The following is an 11,630-nucleotide window of genomic DNA, read 5'->3' on the forward strand; positions in this document are numbered from 1 at the left end:
AGGCATATACTCTTAAAACTATGTATACACATGATGAAAGAAATTGAAGATGGCCCAAAGAAATGGAAAAACATTCCATTCTCATGGGTTGGGAGAACAAATAATGTTTAAATTCGTATTACGCAACGCAGTCTATACATATAATGCAATCCCCATCAAAATACCACCAGCATTTTTCACAGAGCTAGAACAAACAGTCTGAAAATTTGTATGGAACCATAAAAGACCCCAGATAGCCAAGAAATCTTCAGAAAGAAAAGCAAAGCTGGAGGGGTGCCTAGGTGGCTTAGTCTGTTAAGTGTCCAACTTTGGCTTAGGTCATGAACTCTTGAGCCCTGCGTTGGGCTCTGTGCTGATAGCTCAGAGTCTGGAGTCTGTTTCATGTTCTATGTCTCCCTCTCTCTCTGCCCTCCTCCACTCATGCTCTGTCTGTCCGTCTGTCTCTCAAAAATAAATAAACATTAAAAAAAAGAGAAGAGCTGGAGACATCAGAATTCTGGACTTCAATCTATATTACAAAGCTGTAGTGGTCAAGATGATATGGTACTAGCACAAAAACAGACACATAGATCAATGGAACAGAATAGAAGCCCTAGGAATGGATCCACAACAACATGTCAGCTAATCTTTGACAAAGCCGGAAAGAATATCCAGTGGATGAAAAGACAGTTTCTTTAACAAATGGTGTTGGGAAAACTGGATAGCAACATGGCAAAGAATGAAAATGAGCCACATTCTTACACCATACAAAAAATTTTTTAATGAATTAAAGACTTCAATGTGAGGCCTGAAACCATCAAAATCCTAGAGGAGAACACAGGTGGTAACATGTTTGACATCAGCCATAGCAACTTTCTACTAGATACGTCTCCTGAGGCAAAGGAGACAAAGGCAACAATGAACTATTGGGACCTCATGAAGTTAAAAAAGCTTCTGCACAGCAAAGGAAAGAATCAACAAAACTAAGAGGCAGCCCTCAGGTGGAAGAAGATATTTGCAAATGACATATCTGATGAAGGGTTAGTATCCAAAATATATAAATAACTTATAAAACTTAACATCCCCAAAACCAATAATTCAGTTAAAAATGGGCAGAAGACATGAATAGATAATTTTCCAGAGAAGACCTACAGATGGCTAATAGACAAATGAAAAGATGCTTAGCATCACTCATCATTAGGGAAATACAAATCAAAACTACAGTGAGATATCACTTCACACCAGTCAGAAGAGCTAAATTTAACAACACAACAACTGGTGCTGGTGAGGATGCAGTGAAAGGAACCCTCCTGCACTGTTGGAGGGAATGGAAATTCTTGTAGCCACTCTGGAAAATAGTAGGGAGTTTCCTCAAAATGTTAAAAATTAGAACTACCCTATGATCCAGCAATTGCAGTACTAGGTATTTACCCAAAGGACACAAAAAATACTGATTTGAAGTGGTCCATGCAACCTGGTGTTTATAGCAGCAGTATTATCAATAGGCAAATTATGGAAAAAGCTTAAATTTCCATCAACTGATGAATGGATAAAGAAGAGGTATACATACCGTGGAATATTAGTCAGCTGTAAAAAGAATGAAATCTTGCCAGTTGCAACCACATGGATGTAGCTAGACAGTATTATGCTAAGTGAAATAAGTGAGTCAGAGATATATAAATACTATATGATTTCACTGATATATGAAATTTAAGAAACAAAACAGATTAAAATAGGAGAAAAAAAGAAAAAAGGGGAGCAAACAGAAAACAGACTCCTAACTATCGAGAACAAACTGAGGGAACTGGAGAGGAGGTCAGTGTGGGGGTGGAGGTTGGGTGGGCTAGATGGGCGATGGGCATTAAGGAGGGCACTTGTTGGGATGAACACTGAGTATTGTATGTAAATGATGAATCACTATATTCTACACCTGAAACTAATATTACACTGTATGTTAATAAACTGGAATTTAAATAAAAATTTGAAAATGAAAAAAAAAAGATAGAACACAGAGTAACTGCATTGATTCATTGAATACCCAATGGGCTCTATGCATGCTGGGCTTTACTGGAGCACAATACGTGTGTACAGTTGCCCAAAATGCCATTTGAGAATGGGCTAGGTAGGCCTGCTAAGATTATTACCTGATTGTGAAAAGCTCAATCCTAATGGCATTTTACTTAGCAAAGAGGTGTTTTTATTTTTTTAATCTATTTTAATGTTTATATTTTAATTTTTGAGAGAGAGAGAGAGAGCGAGAGCGCACAAGAGAGAGCTTGAGCAAAGGAGGGGCAGAGAGAGAGGGAGACACAGAATCCGAATCAAGCTCCAGGCTCTAGGGTGTCAACATAGAGCCTGGTGCAGGGCTTGAACTCATGAACCGTGAGATCATAACCTGAGCTGAAGTCGGACGCTTAACCGACTGAGCCATTCAGGTGTCCCAAGGAGGCGTTTTTAGAGCTATTATCAGTGCTTTGAAAAATATTTGTACTTATAAATACACTTGGAGAGACATGAAAAGTTAAATGACTACCATTGTTGAGGAGATCAATCAAAATGGAGGAGAATGACTACTATCTCAGGTTCCTGGGAGATCTTGATACTGGGCTTTTCTTACTCTCTATGAAGCCAGACAGGAAAAAAAAATCAACATGGCTTTGGAAGAAACAAGGACCTCAGCATTAAGTGCAAGGGAATTTCAGGAAGTAATTAGGAAGGTAGAAACAGCCATCTTCCCTTAAAAAGGTTTCTACGCAAGAAGTACTAAATTAATCATAGTCCACATGCTGGTTTAATGAGAGCATATCTGATCGTCTTGTCTGCTCCATTGTAGTCTGAAGAAGATATGACACAGCACTACTGCAGTTTACTGTGAAACATTTGAGAGAAGAAATTTGAGAATATGAGAGAGATTATTCGACAAGCCTATGAAATTCTGAATCAAATATCAAGAAGCATTACCTAAAGAATAAGGTTCATCTCTAATCCGAGAATATAGATACACTGAAATGTGGACCAAAAAATTGAGCATAATACATGCAAGTCTCTGCATTCAAATTTTAGTGGAAATATTGCCTGTCAAAGCCATTAACGTTGGCAGCACACATATGAATATATGTGCATTTGGCATATATGAGCCAACCCTGAGGTACAAAGAGTCAGAGAGGACAAGTTGGCTTATTTTGAGAGGACTGTAGATAAAGTAAAGTAGCATCCTTGGAGAAAATGGAATTTCACTTTAAGATTAGAGGTAGAGAATATTGAGGAGATTGCTAAATGTGAGGTCAGAGTTCTAGAAGGGTAGGAGTGTGGATGATACCTAGCAAAAGAAATTTAGAGAAGTGTGAAGACACATGAAGTAGAGCTCTCTTGGAACTTGTAATTTGGGTGATGACCAAAAATAATGGATAGGTGAGAAATGGAATTAGTTCTAAACTAGGCCAGACCTCAAGAGGTTTGATGACTAGTAAGAATGATCCAAATTTTACTACAAAGCCAGCACATGGCTATAGAGTGGGGTATCTGTGATACACAGAATGTCTGGCGAGAGGATGTCTGGGAGATATGGGATGATATAGCTGCCTGTGCCTCTTGGTCTCACACAGGATTGTCCAGAGTTTGTGGTTTGGTATGTATGTATATATACATATATAAGAACTACATATAATGTACAAAGGGTGTGTTAATCGACTATTTCTGCTATTGGTATGGCTTCAGTCAATGATAGGCTATTAGTAGTTAACATTTGGGGGAGTCCAAAGTTATGTGGAGTTTTCATGGTGCGGGGGTTTGGAACTCCTAACTCCTGTGTTGTTCAAGGGTCAACTGTGTATTACTTTGATATTGATTAATGATGTTTTGGGTTTTAACTGCTTCAGCATTTGCTAGAGAACCAGGTAGATTTATGAGGGACTTGACAAAATGGGACAGTGATTGTTCAATGACCTTTCAAAATATATTAGTTGGGTGGGCATTTTATTTGTTACTCCGTTCCGGTTGCATAACGCCTTATGAAATAAACATCTATTCCGTGGTAGTAACAACATGGCAAGCTAGACAATGTACAAAAGAAATTCAACTTTGTTGGAATATAATTTATTATTACTACCCCCTTAATCAGAAAGTTAAGATAGTATTCAATAATTTGATCGATTATCTTTTTCTTTACGCTCATGCAAACAAATTGTCCTGTGTGCCTTCCTTACTTGGATACCAATTTGGGGGCTTGATGAGATAAAATGTGAGTGCTGTTTATGTGATAATGATTTTGTATACAATGAAGTATGCTCATATTTTTCTATGTGATTATTGCTGTTCCTTGAAAGTTTCAAGTCTTTTGTTCCTTTTGGCTTCATATTTTAATTCTTCAGTAAATCTGGCATTTGTTCTATAATGTAGTATGAAGGGAGATCCCAATTTTATATTTTTATTAAAATGTTGACAACTTGTCTTAAGCAACATTCATGTAATCCACCTTTTCTATATTGATTACTGATGGTTTTTTAAATAATCTGCTAATTCCTGGGCTCTGTGTCTCAGGTATCTGTTCATTGTCATTTATTTTCCATCTCTTCTTATCCTAGTTCCTCTTTTAACTATTCTATCTTTGTGTTATAATCTCAAGTAGGGTTAATTCCCTGCTCTTACTCTCCTTTGTGAAATTCTTTTAGCTTTTCTTACAGTTGAATTTAGAATAGTTTTGACACAGTTAAAGGAAAAAAATCCTGCTCTTGTTGTTTTTGTAATTGTACTAAATGCATGTAGTAATTTAAAAATACTTGGTTTTCCTACAGTATTCAGTTTTCTTTTCAGAAATCATGATTTCGTCATGTTTTTGAGTCCTCTTTTATATCTCTCACTACCATTTTGTACTTTTTGTCATAATGTGCCCCACCCCTCAGTCTTATGTTAAGGGAAATTTTGTTGTTGTTATTTCTTCTGAGAAGAGGGCTACCCCCAAAATATTTTATTTGTTCTCCCAAAGGCTGCAGACTTACACATACTGAAAGATATATTATCTCTTTCTGTGTCTACTAGAAGTCTTCAGGAAGAATCAAACAAAGCATGTGTGCATATATTAGAACACTATATTGCTGAATATAGTTCAGCAGTACATTGGTTTTCTGAGGAACTATTTTACATTCTCTCTGCAGCAGTGATTTGCCTTTTTAAAATATAAATATGCAGTGAAGCTAACAGGACCATGAAAAAAATCTTAACGAACAGAACATTTCTCTGATATTAACAGACTTAATATAACTTCTTGACGTGACAGTAATCTACCTTTTCTGGGAGAAATACAAAGTTACTGTTATTCCTTCGTTCAACAAACATTGAGAGAGTATCTTCTGCTATGCACCTGCTACTTCTAGAGTGAGGTATTGAGGACAAAAAGGAAGCGTCAGGCAAATCTGAGTCAAGTGTAGTTGCCAGAGATGTAGAGGTCAGAGTCTGGCGGAAGTGACAGGCACATGAGTGGTATGTGATACAGTTTGTGGTGTTTTCATAGAGGCGACACAGAGTGCTCTTGGATTATAATAAAGGAATGTATCAGTTGTGAATAGAGGAAAATCTCCTATGTGATGTAACATTGGAGCTAGGTTTCTAAGGTTGAGTAGACCCAACCTTTAATGAACTGAACCCAAGTGAGTGATATTTAAAAGTAGAGGGTTGAGGCGCCTGGGTGGCTCAGTTGCTTGAGTGTCTGATTTCAGCTCAGGTCATGATCTCATGGTTCATGGGTTCGAGCCCCACATCAGGCTCTGTGCTGACAGGCTTGAGCCTGGAGCCTGTCTTCTGTTTCTGTGTCTCCCTCTCTCTCTGACCCTCCCCTGCTTGCACCGTCTCTCTCTCTCTCTCTCTCTCTCTCTCTCTCAAAAATAAATAAAAATATTTAAAACATTTAAAAGTAGAGGACTTTGATGTATTCATTTGATTGACAAATACAACTGAGTACTTACTGTGTGTGCCAGGCACTGTTCTAGGCACTGGAGGTACAGAAGTGCTAAAGGCTGATAAAACCCAAGTCCTCATTAAGTTCATAGTCTGGTAAAGGTGACTTACATTAAACAGTTATATGTAACATAATTTTAGGTACTATATATTCTATAAAGAAGAGATAGTAGAAAGAGAACACTGGAGTGGGAAGGTGCATATATTATTGTTTTAGACAGAATGGTCATGCAAGTAAAGGAATAAAGTAAAGGAGCAATGCAAGCAAAGATGTGTGTGTATGGGAACATTAGTGAAGAGAAGGAAATCAAGTGAAAGGCTACTATAGGAACAAGCTTGGAGGCATATTCAGAGAATAGTAAACAGATCGATGTAGCATTTAGATACATGGTACAAACGTTAAGGTAGATTGGGGATGGAATAAGAAGGGTCTCGAATACCATACCAAAGTTTTAAAATTTTGTCTCTTTTTTTCCTGCTGTATTTAGAAATAACTGACATATAATGCTGTGTAAGTTTAAGGTATGCAAGATGTTGGTTTGATACATTTATATGTTGCAAAAGACCACCATTGCATTAGCTAACACCTGCATCATGACATTTAATTACCATTTCTTTTAGGTGGAGAGAACATTTAAGACCTGGTCACTTAGGGGCACCCAGGTGGCTCAGTTGGTTAAGCATCTGACTCTTGGTTTCAGGTCAGGTCATGACCTCATGGTTCGTGGGTTCATCCCCTACATCTGGCTCTGCTCTGTCAGCCAGAAGCCTGCTTGGGATTTTCTCTCTCTCCCACCCTCTCCCTACCCCACTCATTCTCTCTCTCTCGAAATAAATAAACTTAAAAAACATTTATTCACTTAGCAATTTTCAACTATATAATACAGTATTAACTATGACCACTATGCTTTACATTAGATCTTGAGAACTTATTCATCTTATAACTGGAAGTTTGTATCTTTGACATATATCTCCCCTTTTTCCCTGCCCTGCAACCATTGGTAATTACCATTCTAGCCTCTGTTTCTATGAATTTGGCTCTTTCAGATTCTACACGTAAGTGATATCATACTGTATATGTCTTTCTCTGTCTGACTTACTTCACATAGCATAATGCCCTCTAGGTCCATCCACATCACAAACTGCAGTATGTTCTTTCTTGTGGTTTAATATACACACATCACATCTTCTTTATCCATTTTACCACTGATAGACACTCTTTTTTTCCCATGTCGTGGCTATTGTGAATAGGGTTGAAATGAACGTGGGTGTAGAGGTATCTCTTTGAGCTCTCATTTTCATTTTCTTTGAATATATACCCAGAAGTGGGGTTGCTGGATAATAAAGCATTTCTATTTTTAAAGTTTATTTATTTATTTTGAGAGAGAGAGAGAGAGCACATGTGCATGTGTATAACAGGGGAGGGGCAGAAAGCGGGAGAGAGAGAATTCTAAGCACGCCCCGTGCTGTCAGTGCTGAGGCCAACGTGGGGCTCAGTCCCACAAACTGAGATCATGACCCATATGCTTAACTGACTGAGCCACCAAGGCACCCCTGGATTTCTATTTTTAATTGATTGAAGAACCTCCCTATTGTTTTCCATAGTGGCTGCACCAATTTATATTTCCATCAACAGTACATAAGTGTTCCCTTTTCTTCACATCCTTACCAACACTAGTTACTTATTGTCTTTTTGATTGGAGCCATTCTACCAGGTGTGAGGTGATATGTCATTGTGTTTTTCCTGATAATTAGTGATAGTTCATGCTGTTGGTCATCTATTCATTAACTTTATTCTTTAAGTAATGGGAACTATCATTTGTTTTAAAGTTGATTGGAATAATTGTTGATCATTTTGAAGATTGTTTAGAACAAGAAAAAATTAGAGGCAAGAACTCAAGTTAGGAAGAGTACATAATATTGGCTAGGATATATGATGTCCTTGTCCTAAATTAAGACAATGGCTGTAGTATGAGAGATGATAGGGTGGATTTTAGATGTGCAGAAAAACTTGACAAGAAGGTAGGCATGATGAGAGCAAGGATTTTTGGTAATTGCAGTATCCCCAAGCATCTGAAACACTATCTGCACATGATAGATACCCAATAACTCTCTATTGGATGAATGGGGAATTTGGCAGCTAATTAGGTATTTTGGAAAGAAATGAATCAAGAGTATGTTTGAGAGAGTTGTAGAGGATGATGCTGAGCTTTTCCTAGATGAGTGATAAAGTGCAGAGTGATGCCTTCAGTTAGGGTAGACAAATCTGAAAAAAGGTGGCCTGGGAGTGGGAAGGAAGTATGGAGGAAGAACCGTGCCTAATAGCCTAATAGGAGTGAAACTGGTTGGAATGATTTCCCACAATCTATGTATATTCTGTGATTAAACTGTGCACCTCTAGAATGCCTAGCTGCAAGATTTTTTCAGCATGGGCAATTTTACCTCGATCATCCTGTGGTTTGCTGAGGATCTTCTTTTTTTTTTTTTTCTGGAAAATTCTTTATTTCAATTTTGTTTCTGCAAGCTCTTTCCCCTGAGTATAAAATCCTAAGTTGACAGTTTCTTTTTTTTATTTAAAAATTTTATTGTTTTTTACTTTATAAATTTTCGTATTTTTTAACATACACAATTATTTTCCATCATTTACAATACAGTAGTTGCAATGACACTCCAAACAGAAAAGCAAAGTAAAAACTCAAAACACCAACTTCTGTTTCATGTAATTAGACTTATACAGAAATTAGAAGGTTAAGTAACAACTAGTTAATCACCTAATTTCACAGCTGAGGATCTTCTATGGGAGGGGTGCAAAGAAACAGGGTAATGGATGCAAGTGGCAAGCTATGGAGATGGAAATGCCTGTCACTCATTGGTACTGGTTAGGGGAGATTGAGAAAGAGAAACAGGTAAGAAAAACTGTAAAATTTTGCCTTTTATACACTATTTTTACAAAATGATATATTTAGCTATCCATTGAGAGCCCCTATTGATTTGTGCCAGGCTTCAGTCCCAAGAAGGACTCAATAGCCCACTTACATGTCAGAGTAAATGCAAGGAGGACTTACTGCTTGTACCATCTATTAATCACCAAGTACCTCTACATGATGGTGGATTTCTGGGAGGAGATGAGTTTTATGTGCTGAACTCAGAGAATAATTTAGCACTTTCCAGTGGGGCAGCACTTAGAAGTTCCTCCTAAAAACAAAGTAAAATGTGAAAGGGAGAACACTGGAAAGTGATTAGATCTTTATAAGTAGCTTTACCTCTCCAGCTTCCATCTCAGCTAAGCACTTCCTGTGTTTGTTGCATTGGGAAAAAATCTTTTAGAATTCACGTTTTAGAAATGATCACAATAAGAAATAAAAGTTTTGCCAAGGAGAATTATCACTTTCTAAAGTATTTTACTGTTTGAACTTTGATCTTTGCAGATATGACTATATGGCAGCCCATGAAGGCAGAGCACTGGGGACAGTGGTACAGCAGGAAGGAGACGTGGCCATAGACAAGGCAAATGGCCTAGTGCCAAGGCAGGACAATGTCACTGTGTTTCCTATGCAGCTTACCAGACCTGACATTCAGGCACTTGACTGTTACCAGAACTACAAGGATACAGTACCTCAAGCTTCTCGTCAGTTCGGAAAACTGGAAGAGCTCATCAACCCCCCACTAAACCATTCACCCACTGGAAATTACAACTTCAACTTTCTGTTGTCAGATGTGGATAAAGAAGAGACCCAACACACTAGCTCAATCTATAGTTCCTCACAGCTCAGTCGCCTAAGCTTGATGGAAGATAAAGGGATGGCATATAAAACAACGAACTCTTATCAGATGACACAGGTGAGAAGGCCCCAGGAAGAGGAGGAATCCTCGAACAAGGTGAAAAAATTTGGAAAACTAACTATAGTGAAAAGAGCGCCGATTCGGAAAGCACTGCAAACTGTTCCCGATCCAGTGCCTCAGAGAAAAAGAACAACTCCCATTAATCCTGCATATACAATTCGAAAATCAAGAGTTGCCAACAGTGTTCACATGAGACCCTATAGGGATAGGGTGATTCACTTACTGGCACTGAAGGACTACATGAAATCTGAACTGCTTCTTCGGCTTCAGAAAGACGGCAAAGCCAAAGATGACAAGAACTCCCTCGGGGAAATTCTACACCAAGTAGCCAATTTTAATACTCAAAATTTTTCATATACCTTAAAGGATTATATTTTTAAAGAGCTCCAAAAAGACTGGCCTGGATATAATGACATAGACAGGCAGTCATTGGAGCTACTGCTTTCCAGAAAAGCAGATACATTTCAGAATGCTTCTGGCACTGAACGCACAGAATCTTCTCAAGGTTCTGGTACAGATAAAATATTGGAGGAACAGTTTTCCAGTTTGGCTCATATTAATTTATTAAAGACAAAAGTTCGAATATCTCACCTGACAACTGCAACACAGTCAATGTCAAAGAGTCATTCCAATAACACCAGCGCAAAGGCTACTGTAGGCCTCTCGAGACCTTCTGGCTCTCCGGACAATTCTCTCACCCCTTCACTGCCCCCAGACCACCTTCCCCTTCCAAATTCGTCTCAGCCTTCATGTTCTAACAGCAAATCTTGTAGCTTTGCGAGAGGCACTGGCACTCAAGATCCAGGTGTTAACAGTTATAGTAAAAATATGAAAATCTTTGTGGGGGAGCAGGGAAAACATCCTTCCCTGGAAACATTACCCCCCATCTCTGTTCAAAGGAACTTTCTAAAGTGTAAGAAGGAAAAACGTGCAATTTCCCACAAGAACTCCAAATGTAAATTTAGAGAACACAAAGCAAAGAAGCAAGAGCACAATAGTGAGATGAGAGAGACACAGAAGCCAGATCTGGAAAGACAAGAGGAAAGTGCACAGCCAAACCCTAATGAAGGAGTTGAAGAGGTTTACACTGCTTCTGATAAGACTTGTTCAGCATCTGGCTGCCCCGATTATTTGGCCAACTATGTCACTATAATGTCTTCTGAGCAACGTCAGCACTATGAGCAGGAATTTCAAGCAGAATATGATGAATATCAGGCCTTGCATGCCAAGATGCTAACTTTATCTCAAGTATTTATTAACCTGGATTCAGAAAGGAAGCACTTCTCTCCAGACTCAGAAGAATATCAGAATATTAATAAGAAAATCTCTCTAGAATATAAGAATATGATACAAATTAATCCTAATTATTATGGAGAAAAACATAGATGCCAGTACCTTTATAACAAGCTGGGTCACATTAAAAGATTAATAAATTATTATGATGAGCAGCAAATATAATCATTGCATTAGAATAGTGCTAGGATCAGAATAAATAAATATAAGCTTATTTACTGAAAATACTGAATTCCTTGCTCTATGATTCTAAAGGGATGAAACCACCCTGTTGAAACATTCAGGATTACCATTTTAATTTTCCTTTCTTTTTATGTTTATTTTTATTTTAATTTTTGTTTTTGGTGTGCTTATGTTCCTTTGATTTAATATCACTTTATGTTTGTTTATTTTATTTTTGTTATTTTTATTTTTGTTTCTTTATTTTTTGTTTCATTTTCCTTTGCTTTTCTGTACCTTTGAACCTGTCTCATGTGTCTCTTTTACACCTAAAACTTAGGTTTTCACTCTTAAAAAAATATCAAGGATTCAGTATCTTTGAGTCACACTTGTTTGTACACATT

At 37.7% G+C, this 11,630-nt stretch overlaps 1 pseudogene; it reads left to right on the forward strand.

Moving 5' to 3' along the window:
* Positions 1–11,410, forward strand: part of LOC115283526 — a 69,444-nt pseudogene extending 58,034 nt beyond the window's left edge.
* Positions 11,411–11,630: the final 220 nt, after the last annotated feature.

This window comes from Suricata suricatta, chromosome X (assembly GCF_006229205.1).
Source record: "Suricata suricatta isolate VVHF042 chromosome X, meerkat_22Aug2017_6uvM2_HiC, whole genome shotgun sequence".
NCBI classification, from domain to species: Eukaryota; Metazoa; Chordata; class Mammalia; order Carnivora; family Herpestidae; genus Suricata; species Suricata suricatta.